An 18,649-nucleotide genomic window follows, 5' to 3' on the forward strand; every position below is an offset into this window, starting at 1 on the left:
ATTCCGCTAACGTTTAAAAATGCTTCGGAAATCTTCCATTGTTTTCAAAATTCCGCTGACGCTTACAAATGCTTCAGAACTTTTCCATTGTTCTCGGAATTCCGCTGACTTTTAAAAATACTTCGAAACTCTTCCATTGTTCTCCAAATTCCGCTGAAGTTTAAAAATGCTTCGGAACTCTTCCATTGTTCTCGGAATTCCGCTGACGTTTAAAAATGCTTCACAACTCTTCCATTGTTCTCGGAATTCCGCTGACTTTTAAAAATACTTCGAAACTCTTCCATTGTTCTCCAAATTCCGCTGAAGTTTAAAAATGCTTCGGAACTCTTCCATTGTTCTCGGAATTCCGCTGAAGTTTAAAAATGCTTTGGACCTCTTCCATTGTTCTAGGAATTCTGCTGAAGTCTAAAAATTCATCTGAACTCTTCCATTATTCTCGGAATTCGTGTGAATTTTAAAAATGCTTCGGAACTCTTCTATTGTTCTCGGAATTCCGCTGAAGTTTAAAAATGCTTAAAATCTCTTACATTGTACTCGGAATTCCGCTGAAGTTTAAAAATGCTTCGGAACTCTTCCATTGCTCTCGGAATTCTGCTGAAGTTTAAAAATGCTTCAGAACTCTTCCATTGTTCTCGGAATTCCGCTGACTTTTAAAAATACTTCGAAACTCTTCCATTGTTCTCCAAATTCCGCTGAAGTTTAAAAATGCTTCGGAACCCTTCCGTTGTTCTCGGAATTCTGCTGAAGTTTAAAAATGCTTCGGAATTCTTCCATTGTTCTCAGAATTCTGCTGACGTTTAAAAATGCTTCGGAACTCTTCCATTGTTCTCGGAATTCCGCTGAAGTTTAAAAATGCTTCGGACCTCTTCCATTGTTCTAGGAATTCTGCTGAAGTCTAAAAATTCATCTGAACTCTTCCATTATTCTCGGAATTCGTGTGAATTTTAAAAATGCTTCGGAACTCTTCTATTGTTCTCGGAATTCCGCTGAAGTTTAAAAATGCTTAAAATCTCTTACATTGTACTCGGAATTCCGCTGAAGTTTAAAAATGCTTCGGAACTCTTCCATTGCTCTCGGAATTCTGCTGAAGTTTAAAAATGCTTCGGTACTCTTCCTTTGTTCTCGGAATTCCGCTGACATATAAAAATGCTTCGTAAATCTTGCATTGTTCTCGGCATTCCGCTGACGTTTAAAAATGCTTCGGAACTCTTCAATTGTTCTCGGAATTCTGCCGAACTTTTAAAATGCTTTGGAACTCTTCCATTGCTCTCGGAATTCTGCTGAAGTTTAAAAATGCTTCAGAACTCTTCCATTGTTCTCGGAATTCTGCTGTAGTTTAAAAATGCTTCGGAACTCTTCCATTGTTCTCAGAATTCCGCTGACGTTTAAAAATGCTTCGGAAATCTTCCATTGTTTTCAAAATTCCGCTGACGTTTAAAAATGCTTCAGAACTCTTCCATTGTTCTCGGAATTCCGCTGACGTTTTAAAATGCTTCGGTACTCTTCCATTGTTCTCGGAATTCCGCTGACATATAAAAATGCTTCGGAAATCTTGCATTGTTCTCGGCATTCCGCTGACGTTTAAAAATGCTTCGGAACTCTTCCATTGTTCTCAGAATTCCGCTGACGTTTAAAAATGCTTCGGAAATCTTCCATAGTTTTCAAAATTCCGCTGACGTTTAAAAATGCTTCAGAACTCTTCCATTGTTCTCGGAATTCCGCTGACGTTTAAAAATGCTTTGGAACTCTTCCATTATTCTCGGAAATCTGCTGAAGTTTAAAAATGCTTCGGAACTCTTCCATTGTCCTCAGAATTCCGCTGACGTTTAAAAATGCTTCGGAAATCTTCCATTGTTTTCAAAATTCCGCTGACGTTTAAAAATGCTTCAGAACTCTTCCATTGTTCTCGGAATTCCGCTGACGTTTAAAAATGCTTTGGAACTCTTCCATTGTTCTTGGAATTCTGCTGAAGTTTAAAAATGCTTCGGAACTCTTCCATTGTTCTCAGAATTCCGCTGACGTTTAAAAATGCTTCGGTACTCTTCCATTGTTCTCGGAATTCCACTGACATATAAAAATGCTTCACAAATCTGGCATTGTTCTCGGCATTCCGCTGACGTTTAAAAATGCTTCGGAACTCTTCCATTGTTCTCAGAATTCTGCTGACGTTTAAAAATGCTTCGGAACTCTTCCATTGTTCTCGGAATTCCGCTGAAGTTTAAAAATGCTTCGGACCTCTTCCATTGTTCTAGGAATTCTGCTGAAGTCTAAAAATTCATCTGAACTCTTCCATTATTCTCGGAATTCGTGTGAATTTTAAAAATGCTTCGGAACTCTTCTATTGTTCTCGGAATTCCGCTGAAGTTTAAAAATGCTTAAAATCTCTTACATTGTACTCGGAATTCCGCTGAAGTTTAAAAATGCTTCGGAACTCTTCCATTGCTCTCGGAATTCTGCTGAAGTTTAAAAATGCTTCAGAACTCTTACATTGTTCTCGGAATTCTGCTGACGTTTAAAAATGCTTCGGAACTCTTCCATTGTTCTCTGAATTCCGCTGACGTTTAAAAATGCTTCGGTACTCTTCCTTTGTTCTCGGAATTCCGCTGACATATAAAAATGCTTCGGAAATCTTGCATTGTTCTCGGCATTCCGCTGACGTTTAAAAATGCTTCGGAACTCTTCAATTGTTCTCGGAATTCTGCCGAACTTTTAAAATGCTTTGGAACTCTTCCATTGCTCTCGGAATTCTGCTGAAGTTTAAAAATGCTTCAGAACTCTTCCATTGTTCTCGGAATTCTGCTGTAGTTTAAAAATGCTTCGGAACTCTTCCATTGTTCTCAGAATTCCGCTGACGTTTAAAAATGCTTTGGAAATCTTCCATTGTTTTCAAAATTCCGCTGACGTTTAAAAATGCTTCAGAACTCTTCCATTGTTCTCGGAATTCCGCTGACGTTTTAAAATGCTTCGGTACTCTTCCATTGTTCTCGGAATTCTGCTGAAGTTTAAAAATGCTTCGGAACTCTTCCATTGTTCTCAGAATTCCGCTAACGTTTAAAAATGCTTCAGAAATCTTCCATTGTTTTCAAAATTCCGCTGACTCTTAAATATGCTTCAGAACTCTTCCATTGTTCTCGGAATTCCGCTGACGTTTAATAATGCTTCGCAACTCTTTCATTGTACTCGGAATTCCGCTAACGTTTAAAAATGCTTCGGAACTCTTCCATTGTTCTCGGAATTCCGTTGAAGTTTAAAAATGCTTCGAAACTCTTCCATTGTTCTGGGAATTCTGCTGAAGTTTAAAAATGCTTCAGAACTCTTCCATTGTTCTCGGAATTCCGCTGATGTTTAAACATGCTTCGGAACTCTTCCATTGTTCTCGGAATTCTGTTGAAGTTTAAAAATGCTTCTAAACTCTTCCATTGTTCTCGGAATTCTGCTGAAGTTTAAAAATGCTTCGGAACTCTTCCATTGTTCTCGGAATTCCGCTGACATATAAAAATGCTTCGGAAATCTTGCATTGTTCTCGGCATTCCGCTGACGTTTAAAAATGCTTCGGAACTCTTCAATTGTTCTCGGAATTCTGCTGAACTTTTAAAATGCTTTGGAACTCTTCCATTGCTCTCGCAATTCTGCTGACGTTTAAAAATGCTTCGGAACTCTTCCATTGTTCTCGGAATTCTGTTGACGTTTAAAAATGCTTCGGAACTCTTCCATTGTTCTCGGAATTCCGCTGACGTTTAAAAATGCTTCACAACTCTTCCATTGTTCTCGGAATTCCGCTGACTTTTAAAAATACTTCGAAACTCTTCCATTGTTCTCCAAATTCCGCTGAAGTTTAAAAATGCTTCGGAACCCTTCCATTGTTCTCGGAATTCTGCTGAAGTTTAAAAATGTTTCGGAACTCTTCCATTGTTCTCAGAATTCCGCTGAAGTTTAAAAATGCTTCGGACCTCTTCCATTGTTCTAGGAATTCTGCTGAAGTTTAAAAATTCATCTGAACTCTTCCATTATTCTCGGAATTCGTGTGAATTTTAAAAATGCTTCGGAACTCTTCTATTGTTCTCGGAATTCCGCTGAAGTTTAAAAATGCTTAAAATCTCTTACATTGTACTCGGAAATCCGCTGAAGTTTAAAAATGCTTCGGAACTCTTCCATTGCTCTCGGAATTCTGCTGAAGTTTAAAAATGCTTAAAATCTCTTACATTGTACTCGGAAATCCGCTGAATTTTAAAAATGCTTCGGAACTCTTCTATTGTTCTCGGAATTCCGCTGAAGTTTAAAAATGCTTAAAATCTCTTACATTGTACTCGGAAATCCGCTGAAGTTTAAAAATGCTTCGAAACTCTTCCATTGTTCTGGGAATTCTGCTGAAGTTTAAAAATGGTTCAGAACTCTTCCATTGTTCTCGGAATTCCGCTGACGTTTAATAATGCTTCGCAACTCTTTCATTGTTCTCGGAATTCCGCTGATGTTTAAAAATGCTTCGGAACTCTTCCATTGTTCTCGGAATTCCGTTGAAGTTTAAAAATGCTTCGAAACTCTTCCATTGTTCTCGGAATTCTGCTGAAGTTTAAAAATGCTTCGGAACTCTTCCATTGTTCTCAGAATTCCGCTAACGTTTAAAAATGCTTCGAAAATCTTCCATTGTTTTCAAAATTCCGCTGACGCTTAAAAATGCATCAGAACTCTTCCATTGTTCTCGGAATTCCGCTGACGTTTAATAATGCTTCGCAACTCTTTCATTGTACTCGGAATTCCGCTAATGTTTAAAAATGCTTCGGAACTCTTCCATTGTTCTCGGAATTCCGTTGAAGTTTAAAAATGCTTCGAAACTCTTCCATTGTTTTCGGAATTCTGCTGAAGTTTAAAAATGCTTCGGAACTCTTCCATTGTTCTCAGAATTCCGCTAACGTTTAAAAATGCTTCGGAAATCTTCCATTGTTTTCAAAATTCCGCTGACGCTTACAAATGCTTCAGAACTTTTCCATTGTTCTCGGAATTCCGCTGACTTTTAAAAATACTTCGAAACTCTTCCATTGTTCTCCAAATTCCGCTGAAGTTTAAAAATGCTTCGGAACTCTTCCATTGTTCTCGGAATTCCGCTGACGTTTAAAAATGCTTCACAACTCTTCCATTGTTCTCGGAATTCCGCTGACTTTTAAAAATACTTCGAAACTCTTCCATTGTTCTCCAAATTCCGCTGAAGTTTAAAAATGCTTCGGAACCCTTCCATTGTTCTCGGAATTCTGCTGAAGTTTAAAAATGCTTCGGAACTCTTCCATTGTTCTCCGAATTCTGCTGACGTTTAAAAATGCTTCGGAACTCTTCCATTGTTCTCGGAATTCCGCTGAAGTTTAAAAATGCTTTGGACCTCTTCCATTGTTCTAGGAATTCTGCTGAAGTCTAAAAATTCATCTGAACTCTTCCATTATTCTCGGAATTCGTGTGAATTTTAAAAATGCTTCGGAACTCTTCTATTGTTCTCGGAATTCCGCTGAAGTTTAAAAATGCTTAAAATCTCTTACATTGTACTCGGAATTCCGCTGAAGTTTAAAAATGCTTCGGAACTCTTCCATTGCTCTCGGAATTCTGCTGAAGTTTAAAAATGCTTCAGAACTCTTCCATTGTTCTCGGAATTCCGCTGACTTTTAAAAATACTTCGAAACTCTTCCATTGTTCTCCAAATTCCGCTGAAGTTTAAAAATGCTTCGGAACCCTTCCGTTGTTCTCGGAATTCTGCTGAAGTTTAAAAATGCTTCTTAACTCTTCCATTGTTCTCAGAATTCTGCTGACGTTTAAAAATGCTTCGGAACTCTTCCATTGTTCTCGGAATTCCGCTGAAGTTTAAAAATGCTTCGGACCTCTTCCATTGTTCTAGGAATTCTGCTGAAGTCTAAAAATTCATCTGAACTCTTCCATTATTCTCGGAATTCGTGTGAATTTTAAAAATGCTTCGGAACTCTTCTATTGTTCTCGGAATTCCGCTGAAGTTTAAAAATGCTTAAAATCTCTTACATTGTACTCGGAATTCCGCTGAAGTTTAAAAATGCTTCGGAACTCTTCCATTGCTCTCGGAATTCTGCTGAAGTTTAAAAATGCTTCGGTACTCTTCCTTTGTTCTCGGAATTCCGCTGACATATAAAAATGCTTCGGAAATCTTGCATTGTTCTCGGCATTCCGCTGTCGTTTAAAAATGCTTCGGAACTCTTCAATTGTTCTCGGAATTCTGCCGAACTTTTAAAATGCTTTGGAACTCTTCCATTGCTCTCGGAATTCTGCTGAAGTTTAAAAATGCTTCAGAACTCTTCCATTGTTCTCGGAATTCTGCTGTAGTTTAAAAATGCTTCGGAACTCTTCCATTGTTCTCAGAATTCCGCTGACGTTTAAAAATGCTTCGGAAATCTTCCATTGTTTTCAAAATTCCGCTGACGTTTAAAAATGCTTCAGAACTCTTCCATTGTTCTCGGAATTCCGCTGACGTTTTAAAATGCTTCGGTACTCTTCCATTGTTCTCGGAATTCCGCTGACATATAAAAATGCTTCGGAAATCTTGCATTGTTCTCGGCATTCCGCTGACGTTTAAAAATGCTTCGGAACTCTTCCATTGTTCTCAGAATTCCGCTGACGTTTAAAAATGCTTCGGAAATCTTCCATAGTTTTCAAAATTCCGCTGACGTTTAAAAATGCTTCAGAACTCTTCCATTGTTCTCGGAATTCCGCTGACGTTTAAAAATGCTTTGGAACTCTTCCATTATTCTCGGAAATCTGCTGAAGTTTAAAAATGCTTCGGAACTCTTCCATTGTTCTCAGAATTCCGCTGACGTTTAAAAATGCTTCGGAAATCTTCCATTGTTTTCAAAATTCCGCTGACGTTTAAAAATGCTTCAGAACTCTTCCATTGTTCTCGGAATTCCGCTGACGTTTAAAATTGCTTTGGAACTCTTCCATTGTTCTTGGAATTCTGCTGAAGTTTAAAAATGCTTCGGAACTCTTCCATTGTTCTCAGAATTCCGCTGACGTTTAAAAATGCTTCGGTACTCTTCCATTGTTCTCGGAATTCCACTGACATATAAAAATGCTTCGGAAATCTGGCATTGTTCTCGGCATTCCGCTGACGTTTAAAAATGCTTCGGAACTCTTCCATTGTTCTCAGAATTCTGCTGACGTTTAAAAATGCTTCGGAACTCTTCCATTGTTCTCGGAATTCCGCTGAAGTTTAAAAATGCTTCGGACCTCTTCCATTGTTCTAGGAATTCTGCTGAAGTCTAAAAATTCATCTGAACTCTTCCATTATTCTCGGAATTCGTGTGAATTTTAAAAATGCTTCGGAACTCTTCTATTGTTCTCGGAATTCCGCTGAAGTTTAAAAATGCTTCGGAACTCTTCCATTGCTCTCGGAATTCTGCTGAAGTTTAAAAATGCTTCAGAACTCTTACATTGTTCTCGGAATTCTGCTGACGTTTAAAAATGCTTCGGAACTCTTCCATTGTTCTCTGAATTCCGCTGACGTTTAAAAATGCTTCGGTACTCTTCCTTTGTTCTCGGAATTCCGCTGACATATAAAAATGCTTCGGAAATCTTGCATTGTTCTCGGCATTCCGCTGACGTTTAAAAATGCTTCGGAACTCTTCAATTGTTCTCGGAATTCTGCCGAACTTTTAAAATGCTTTGGAACTCTTCCATTGCTCTCGGAATTCTGCTGAAGTTTAAAAATGCTTCAGAACTCTTCCATTGTTCTCGGAATTCCGCTGACGTTTAATAATGCTTCGCAACTCTTTCATTGTACTCGGAATTCCGCTAATGTTTAAAAATGCTTCGGAACTCTTCCATTGTTCTCGGAATTCCGTTGAAGTTTAAAAATGCTTCGAAACTCTTCCATTGTTTTCGGAATTCTGCTGAAGTTTAAAAATGCTTCGGAACTCTTCCATTGTTCTCAGAATTCCGCTAACGTTTAAAAATGCTTCGGAAATCTTCCATTGTTTTCAAAATTCCGCTGACGCTTACAAATGCTTCAGAACTTTTCCATTGTTCTCGGAATTCCGCTGACTTTTAAAAATACTTCGAAACTCTTCCATTGTTCTCCAAATTCCGCTGAAGTTTAAAAATGCTTCGGAACTCTTCCATTGTTCTCGGAATTCCGCTGACGTTTAAAAATGCTTCACAACTCTTCCATTGTTCTCGGAATTCCGCTGACTTTTAAAAATACTTCGAAACTCTTCCATTGTTCTCCAAATTCCGCTGAAGTTTAAAAATGCTTCGGAACCCTTCCATTTTTCTCGGAATTCTGCTGAAGTTTAAAAATGCTTCGGAACTCTTCCATTGTTCTCCGAATTCTGCTGACGTTTAAAAATGCTTCGGAACTCTTCCATTGTTCTCGGAATTCCGCTGAAGTTTAAAAATGCTTTGGACCTCTTCCATTGTTCTAGGAATTCTGCTGAAGTCTAAAAATTCATCTGAACTCTTCCATTATTCTCGGAATTCGTGTGAATTTTAAAAATGCTTCGGAACTCTTCTATTGTTCTCGGAATTCCGCTGAAGTTTAAAAATGCTTAAAATCTCTTACATTGTACTCGGAATTCCGCTGAAGTTTAAAAATGCTTCGGAACTCTTCCATTGCTCTCGGAATTCTGCTGAAGTTTAAAAATGCTTCAGAACTCTTCCATTGTTCTCGGAATTCCGCTGACTTTTAAAAATACTTCGAAACTCTTCCATTGTTCTCCAAATTCCGCTGAAGTTTAAAAATGCTTCGGAACCCTTCCGTTGTTCTCGGAATTCTGCTGAAGTTTAAAAATGCTTCGGAACTCTTCCATTGTTCTCAGAATTCTGCTGACGTTTAAAAATGCTTCGGAACTCTTCCATTGTTCTCGGAATTCCGCTGAAGTTTAAAAATGCTTCGGACCTCTTCCATTGTTCTAGGAATTCTGCTGAAGTCTAAAAATTCATCTGAACTCTTCCATTATTCTCGGAATTCGTGTGAATTTTAAAAATGCTTCGGAACTCTTCTATTGTTCTCGGAATTCCGCTGAAGTTTAAAAATGCTTAAAATCTCTTACATTGTACTCGGAATTCCGCTGAAGTTTAAAAATGCTTCGGAACTCTTCCATTGCTCTCGGAATTCTGCTGAAGTTTAAAAATGCTTCGGTACTCTTCCTTTGTTCTCGGAATTCCGCTGACATATAAAAATGCTTCGGAAATCTTGCATTGTTCTCGGCATTCCGCTGTCGTTTAAAAATGCTTCGGAACTCTTCAATTGTTCTCGGAATTCTGCCGAACTTTTAAAATGCTTTGGAACTCTTCCATTGCTCTCGGAATTCTGCTGAAGTTTAAAAATGCTTCAGAACTCTTCCATTGTTCTCGGAATTCTGCTGTAGTTTAAAAATGCTTCGGAACTCTTCCATTGTTCTCAGAATTCCGCTGACGTTTAAAAATGCTTCGGAAATCTTCCATTGTTTTCAAAATTCCGCTGACGTTTAAAAATGCTTCAGAACTCTTCCATTGTTCTCGGAATTCCGCTGACGTTTTAAAATGCTTCGGTACTCTTCCATTGTTCTCGGAATTCCGCTGACATATAAAAATGCTTCGGAAATCTTGCATTGTTCTCGGCATTCCGCTGACGTTTAAAAATGCTTCGGAACTCTTCCATTGTTCTCAGAATTCCGCTGACGTTTAAAAATGCTTCGGAAATCTTCCATAGTTTTCAAAATTCCGCTGACGTTTAAAAATGCTTCAGAACTCTTCCATTGTTCTCGGAATTCCGCTGACGTTTAAAAATGCTTTGGAACTCTTCCATTATTCTCGGAAATCTGCTGAAGTTTAAAAATGCTTCGGAACTCTTCCATTGTTCTCAGAATTCCGCTGACGTTTAAAAATGCTTCGGAAATCTTCCATTGTTTTCAAAATTCCGCTGACGTTTAAAAATGCTTCAGAACTCTTCCATTGTTCTCGGAATTCCGCTGACGTTTAAAAATGCTTTGGAACTCTTCCATTGTTCTTGGAATTCTGCTGAAGTTTAAAAATGCTTCGGAACTCTTCCATTGTTCTCAGAATTCCGCTGACGTTTAAAAATGCTTCGGTACTCTTCCATTGTTCTCGGAATTCCACTGACATATAAAAATGCTTCGGAAATCTGGCATTGTTCTCGGCATTCCGCTGACGTTTAAAAATGCTTCGGAACTCTTCCATTGTTCTCAGAATTCTGCTGACGTTTAAAAATGCTTCGGAACTCTTCCATTGTTCTCGGAATTCCGCTGAAGTTTAAAAATGCTTCGGACCTCTTCCATTGTTCTAGGAATTCTGCTGAAGTCTAAAAATTCATCTGAACTCTTCCATTATTCTCGGAATTCGTGTGAATTTTAAAAATGCTTCGGAACTCTTCTATTGTTCTCGGAATTCCGCTGAAGTTTAAAAATGCTTCGGAACTCTTCCATTGCTCTCGGAATTCTGCTGAAGTTTAAAAATGCTTCAGAACTCTTACATTGTTCTCGGAATTCTGCTGACGTTTAAAAATGCTTCGGAACTCTTCCATTGTTCTCTGAATTCCGCTGACGTTTAAAAATGCTTCGGTACTCTTCCTTTGTTCTCGGAATTCCGCTGACATATAAAAATGCTTCGGAAATCTTGCATTGTTCTCGGCATTCCGCTGACGTTTAAAAATGCTTCGGAACTCTTCAATTGTTCTCGGAATTCTGCCGAACTTTTAAAATGCTTTGGAACTCTTCCATTGCTCTCGGAATTCTGCTGAAGTTTAAAAATGCTTCAGAACTCTTCCATTGTTCTCGGAATTCTGCTGTAGTTTAAAAATGCTACGGAACTCTTCCATTGTTCTCAGAATTCCGCTGACGTTTAAAAATGCTTTGGAAATCTTCCATTGTTTTCAAAATTCCGCTGACGTTTAAAAATGCTTCAGAACTCTTCCATTGTTCTCGGAATTCCGCTGACGTTTTAAAATGCTTCGGTACTCTTCCATTGTTCTCGGAATTCTGCTGAAGTTTAAAAATGCTTCGGAACTCTTCCATTGTTCTCAGAATTCCGCTAACGTTTAAAAATGCTTCAGAAATCTTCCATTGTTTTCAAAATTCCGCTGACGCTTAAATATGCTTCAGAACTCTTCCATTGTTCTCGGAATTCCGCTGACGTTTAATAATGCTTCGCAACTCTTTCATTGTACTCGGAATTCCGCTAACGTTTAAAAATGCTTCGGAACTCTTCCATTGTTCTCGGAATTCCGTTGAAGTTTAAAAATGCTTCGAAACTCTTCCATTGTTCTGGGAATTCTGCTGAAGTTTAAAAATGCTTCAGAACTCTTCCATTGTTCTCGGAATTCCGCTGATGTTTAAACATGCTTCGGAACTCTTCCATTGTTCTCGGAATTCTGTTGAAGTTTAAAAATGCTTCTAAACTCTTCCATTGTTCTCGGAATTCTGCTGAAGTTTAAAAATGCTTCGGAACTCTTCCATTGTTCTCGGAATTCCGTTGACATATAAAAATGCTTCGGAAATCTTGCATTGTTCTCGGCATTCCGCTGACGTTTAAAAATGCTTCGGAACTCTTCAATTGTTCTCGGAATTCTGCTGAACTTTTAAAATGCTTTGGAACTCTTCCATTGCTCTCGCAATTCTGCTGACGTTTAAAAATGCTTCGGAACTCTTCCATTGTTCTCGGAATTCTGTTGACGTTTAAAAATGCTTCGGAACTCTTCCATTGTTCTCGGAATTCCGCTGACGTTTAAAAATGCTTCACAACTCTTCCATTGTTCTCGGAATTCCGCTGACTTTTAAAAATACTTCGAAACTCTTCCATTGTTCTCCAAATTCCGCTGAAGTTTAAAAATGCTTCGGAACCCTTCCATTGTTCTCGGAATTCTGCTGAAGTTTAAAAATGTTTCGGAACTCTTCCATTGTTCTCAGAATTCCGCTGAAGTTTAAAAATGCTTCGGACCTCTTCCATTGTTCTAGGAATTCTGCTGAAGTTTAAAAATTCATCTGAACTCTTCCATTATTCTCGGAATTCGTGTGAATTTTAAAAATGCTTCGGAACTCTTCTATTGTTCTCGGAATTCCGCTGAAGTTTAAAAATGCTTAAAATCTCTTACATTGTACTCGGAAATCCGCTGAAGTTTAAAAATGCTTCGGAACTCTTCCATTGCTCTCGGAATTCTGCTGAAGTTTAAAAATGCTTAAAATCTCTTACATTGTACTCGGAAATCCGCTGAATTTTAAAAATGCTTCGGAACTCTTCTATTTTTCTGGGAATTCTGCTGAAGTTTAAAAATGGTTCAGAACTCTTCCATTGTTCTCGGAATTCCGCTGACGTTTAATAATGCTTCGCAACTCTTTCATTGTTCTCGGAATTCCGCTGATGTTTAAAAATGCTTCGGAACTCTTCCATTGTTCTCGGAATTCCGTTGAAGTTTAAAAATGCTTCGAAACTCTTCCATTGTTCTCGGAATTCTGCTGAAGTTTAAAAATGCTTCGGAACTCTTCCATTGTTCTCAGAATTCCGCTAACGTTTAAAAATGCTTCGAAAATCTTCCATTGTTTTCAAAATTCCGCTGACGCTTAAAAATGCATCAGAACTCTTCCATTGTTCTCGGAATTCCGCTGACGTTTAATAATGCTTCGCAACTCTTTCATTGTACTCGGAATTCCGCTAATGTTTAAAAATGCTTCGGAACTCTTCCATTGTTCTCGGAATTCCGTTGAAGTTTAAAAATGCTTCGAAACTCTTCCATTGTTTTCGGAATTCTGCTGAAGTTTAAAAATGCTTCGGAACTCTTCCATTGTTCTCAGAATTCCGCTAACGTTTAAAAATGCTTCGGAAATCTTCCATTGTTTTCAAAATTCCGCTGACGCTTACAAATGCTTCAGAACTTTTCCATTGTTCTCGGAATTCCGCTGACTTTTAAAAATACTTCGAAACTCTTCCATTGTTCTCCAAATTCCGCTGAAGTTTAAAAATGCTTCGGAACTCTTCCATTGTTCTCGGAATTCCGCTGACGTTTAAAAATGCTTCACAACTCTTCCATTGTTCTCGGAATTCCGCTGACTTTTAAAAATACTTCGAAACTCTTCCATTGTTCTCCAAATTCCGCTGAAGTTTAAAAATGCTTCGGAACCCTTCCATTGTTCTCGGAATTCTGCTGAAGTTTAAAAATGCTTCGGAACTCTTCCATTGTTCTCCGAATTCTGCTGACGTTTAAAAATGCTTCGGAACTCTTCCATTGTTCTCGGAATTCCGCTGAAGTTTAAAAATGCTTTGGACCTCTTCCATTGTTCTAGGAATTCTGCTGAAGTCTAAAAATTCATCTGAACTCTTCCATTATTCTCGGAATTCGTGTGAATTTTAAAAATGCTTCGGAACTCTTCTATTGTTCTCGGAATTCCGCTGAAGTTTAAAAATGCTTAAAATCTCTTACATTGTACTCGGAATTCCGCTGAAGTTTAAAAATGCTTCGGAACTCTTCCATTGCTCTCGGAATTCTGCTGAAGTTTAAAAATGCTTCGGTACTCTTCCTTTGTTCTCGGAATTCCGCTGACATATAAAAATGCTTCGGAAATCTTGCATTGTTCTCGGCATTCCGCTGTCGTTTAAAAATGCTTCGGAACTCTTCAATTGTTCTCGGAATTCTGCCGAACTTTTAAAATGCTTTGGAACTCTTCCATTGCTCTCGGAATTCTGCTGAAGTTTAAAAATGCTTCAGAACTCTTCCATTGTTCTCGGAATTCTGCTGTAGTTTAAAAATGCTTCGGAACTCTTCCATTGTTCTCAGAATTCCGCTGACGTTTAAAAATGCTTCGGAAATCTTCCATTGTTTTCAAAATTCCGCTGACGTTTAAAAATGCTTCAGAACTCTTCCATTGTTCTCGGAATTCCGCTGACGTTTTAAAATGCTTCGGTACTCTTCCATTGTTCTCGGAATTCCGCTGACATATAAAAATGCTTCGGAAATCTTGCATTGTTCTCGGCATTCCGCTGACGTTTAAAAATGCTTCGGAACTCTTCCATTGTTCTCAGAATTCCGCTGACGTTTAAAAATGCTTCGGAAATCTTCCATAGTTTTCAAAATTCCGCTGACGTTTAAAAATGCTTCAGAACTCTTCCATTGTTCTCGGAATTCCGCTGACGTTTAAAAATGCTTTGGAACTCTTCCATTATTCTCGGAAATCTGCTGAAGTTTAAAAATGCTTCGGAACTCTTCCATTGTTCTCAGAATTCCGCTGACGTTTAAAAATGCTTCGGAAATCTTCCATTGTTTTCAAAATTCCGCTGACGTTTAAAAATGCTTCAGAACTCTTCCATTGTTCTCGGAATTCCGCTGACGTTTAAAAATGCTTTGGAACTCTTCCATTGTTCTTGGAATTCTGCTGAAGTTTAAAAATGCTTCGGAACTCTTCCATTGTTCTCAGAATTCCGCTGACGTTTAAAAATGCTTCGGTACTCTTCCATTGTTCTCGGAATTCCACTGACATATAAAAATGCTTCGGAAATCTGGCATTGTTCTCGGCATTCCGCTGACGTTTAAAAATGCTTCGGAACTCTTCCATTGTTCTCAGAATTCTGCTGACGTTTAAAAATGCTTCGGAACTCTTCCATTGTTCTCGGAATTCCGCTGAAGTTTAAAAATGCTTCGGACCTCTTCCATTGTTCTAGGAATTCTGCTGAAGTCTAAAAATTCATCTGAACTCTTCCATTATTCTCGGAATTCGTGTGAATTTTAAAAATGCTTCGGAACTCTTCTATTGTTCTCGGAATTCCGCTGAAGTTTAAAAATGCTTCGGAACTCTTCCATTGCTCTCGGAATTCTGCTGAAGTTTAAAAATGCTTCAGAACTCTTACATTGTTCTCGGAATTCTGCTGACGTTTAAAAATGCTTCGGAACTCTTCCATTGTTCTCTGAATTCCGCTGACGTTTAAAAATGCTTCGGTACTCTTCCTTTGTTCTCGGAATTCCGCTGACATATAAAAATGCTTCGGAAATCTTGCATTGTTCTCGGCATTCCGCTGACGTTTAAAAATGCTTCGGAACTCTTCAATTGTTCTCGGAATTCTGCCGAACTTTTAAAATGCTTTGGAACTCTTCCATTGCTCTCGGAATTCTGCTGAAGTTTAAAAATGCTTCAGAACTCTTCCATTGTTCTCGGAATTCTGCTGTAGTTTAAAAATGCTACGGAACTCTTCCATTGTTCTCAGAATTCCGCTGACGTTTAAAAATGCTTTGGAAATCTTCCATTGTTTTCAAAATTCCGCTGACGTTTAAAAATGCTTCAGAACTCTTCCATTGTTCTCGGAATTCCGCTGACGTTTTAAAATGCTTCGGTACTCTTCCATTGTTCTCGGAATTCTGCTGAAGTTTAAAAATGCTTCGGAACTCTTCCATTGTTCTCAGAATTCCGCTAACGTTTAAAAATGCTTCAGAAATCTTCCATTGTTTTCAAAATTCCGCTGACGCTTAAATATGCTTCAGAACTCTTCCATTGTTCTCGGAATTCCGCTGACGTTTAATAATGCTTCGCAACTCTTTCATTGTACTCGGAATTCCGCTAACGTTTAAAAATGCTTCGGAACTCTTCCATTGTTCTCGGAATTCCGTTGAAGTTTAAAAATGCTTCGAAACTCTTCCATTGTTCTGGGAATTCTGCTGAAGTTTAAAAATGCTTCAGAACTCTTCCATTGTTCTCGGAATTCCGCTGATGTTTAAACATGCTTCGGAACTCTTCCATTGTTCTCGGAATTCTGTTGAAGTTTAAAAATGCTTCTAAACTCTTCCATTGTTCTCGGAATTCTGCTGAAGTTTAAAAATGCTTCGGAACTCTTCCATTGTTCTCGGAATTCCGTTGACATATAAAAATGCTTCGGAAATCTTGCATTGTTCTCGGCATTCCGCTGACGTTTAAAAATGCTTCGGAACTCTTCAATTGTTCTCGGAATTCTGCTGAACTTTTAAAATGCTTTGGAACTCTTCCATTGCTCTCGCAATTCTGCTGACGTTTAAAAATGCTTCGGAACTCTTCCATTGTTCTCGGAATTCTGTTGACGTTTAAAAATGCTTCGGAACTCTTCCATTGTTCTCGGAATTCCGCTGACGTTTAAAAATGCTTCACAACTCTTCCATTGTTCTCGGAATTCCGCTGACTTTTAAAAATACTTCGAAACTCTTCCATTGTTCTCCAAATTCCGCTGAAGTTTAAAAATGCTTCGGAACCCTTCCATTGTTCTCGGAATTCTGCTGAAGTTTAAAAATGTTTCGGAACTCTTCCATTGTTCTCAGAATTCCGCTGAAGTTTAAAAATGCTTCGGACCTCTTCCATTGTTCTAGGAATTCTGCTGAAGTTTAAAAATTCATCTGAACTCTTCCATTATTCTCGGAATTCGTGTGAATTTTAAAAATGCTTCGGAACTCTTCTATTGTTCTCGGAATTCCGCTGAAGTTTAAAAATGCTTAAAATCTCTTACATTGTACTCGGAAATCCGCTGAAGTTTAAAAATGCTTCGGAACTCTTCCATTGCTCTCGGAATTCTGCTGAAGTTTAAAAATGCTTAAAATCTCTTACATTGTACTCGGAAATCCGCTGAATTTTAAAAATGCTTCGGAACTCTTCTATTGTTCTCGGAATTCTGCTGAAGTTTAAAAATGGTTCAGAACTCTTCCATTGTTCTCGGAATTCCGATGACGTTTAATAATGCTTCGCAACTCTTTCATTGTTCTCGGAATTCCGCTGATGTTTAAAAATGCTTCGGAACTCTTCCATTGTTCTCGGAATTCCGTTGAAGTTTAAAAATGCTTCGAAACTCTTCCATTGTTCTGGGAATTCTGCTGAAGTTTAAAAATGCTTCAGAACTCTTCCATTGTTCTCGGAATTCCGCTGATGTTTAAACATGCTTCGGAACTCTTCCATTGTTCTCGGAATTCTGTTGAAGTTTAAAAATGCTTCTAAACTCTTCCATTGTTCTCGGAATTCTGCTGAAGTTTAAAAATGCTTCGGAACTCTTCCATTGTTCTCGGAATTCCGTTGACATATAAAAATGCTTCGGAAATCTTGCATTGTTCTCGGCATTCCGCTGACGTTTAAAAATGCTTCGGAACTCTTCAATTGTTCTCGGAATTCTGCTGAACTTTTAAAATGCTTTGGAACTCTTCCATTGCTCTCGCAATTCTGCTGACGTTTAAAAATGCTTCGGAACTCTTCCATTGTTCTCGGAATTCTGTTGACGTTTAAAAATGCTTCGGAACTCTTCCATTGTTCTCGGAATTCCGCTGACGTTTAAAAATGCTTCACAACTCTTCCATTGTTCTCGGAATTCCGCTGACTTTTAAAAATACTTCGAAACTCTTCCATTGTTCTCCAAATTCCGCTGAAGTTTAAAAATGCTTCGGAACCCTTCCATTGTTCTCGGAATTCTGCTGAAGTTTAAAAATGTTTCGGAACTCTTCCATTGTTCTCAGAATTCCGCTGAAGTTTAAAAATGCTTCGGACCTCTTCCATTGTTCTAGGAATTCTGCTGAAGTTTAAAAATTCATCTGAACTCTTCCATTATTCTCGGAATTCGTGTGAATTTTAAAAATGCTTCGGAACTCTTCTATTGTTCTCGGAATTCCGCTGAAGTTTAAAAATGCTTAAAATCTCTTACATTGTACTCGGAAATCCGCTGAAGTTTAAAAATGCTTCGGAACTCTTCCATTGCTCTCGGAATTCTGCTGAAGTTTAAAAATGCTTAAAATCTCTTACATTGTACTCGGAAATCCGCTGAATTTTAAAAATGCTTCGGAACTCTTCTATTGTTCTCGGAATTCTGCTGAAGTTTAAAAATGGTTCAGAACTCTTCCATTGTTCTCGGAATTCCGATGACGTTTAATAATGCTTCGCAACTCTTTCATTGTTCTCGGAATTCCGCTGATGTTTAAAAATGCTTCGGAACTCTTCCATTGTTCTCGGAATTCCGTTGAAGTTTAAAAATGCTTCGAAACTCTTCCATTGTTCTCGGAATTCTGCTGAAGTTTAAAAATGCTTCGGAACTCTTCCATTGTTCTCAGAATTCCGCTAACGTTTAAAAATGCTTCGAAAATCTTCCATTGTTTTCAAAATTCCGCTGACGCTTAAAAATGCATCAGAACTCTTCCATTGTTCTCGGAATTCCGCTGACGTTTAATAATGCTTCGCAACTCTTTCATTGTACTCGGAATTCCGCTAACGTTTAAAAATGCTTCGGAACTCTTCCATTGTTCTCGGAATTCCGTTGAAGTTTAAAAATGCTTCGAAACTCTTCCATTGTTTTCGGAATTCTGCTGAAGTTTAAAAATGCTTCGGAACTCTTCCATTGTTCTCAGAATTCCGCTAACGTTTAAAAATGCTTCGGAAATCTTCCATTGTTTTCAAAATTCCGCTGACGCTTACAAATGCTTCAGAACTTTTCCATTGTTCTCGGAATTCCGCTGACTTTTAAAAATACTTCGAAACTCTTCCATTGTTCTCCAAATTCCGCTGAAGTTTAAAAATGCTTCGGAACTCTTCCATTGTTCTCGGAATTCCGCTGACGTTTAAAAATGCTTCACAACTCTTCCATTGTTCTCGGAATTCCGCTGACTTTTAAAAATACTTCGAAACTCTTCCATTGTTCTCCAAATTCCGCTGAAGTTTAAAAATGCTTCGGA

The sequence above is a fragment of the Phyllobates terribilis genome, unplaced genomic scaffold (genome assembly GCF_046119375.1).
Source record: "Phyllobates terribilis strain yellow unplaced genomic scaffold, ASM4611937v1 Scaffold_22__1_contigs__length_20350403, whole genome shotgun sequence".
NCBI lineage: Eukaryota > Metazoa > Chordata > Amphibia > Anura > Dendrobatidae > Phyllobates > Phyllobates terribilis.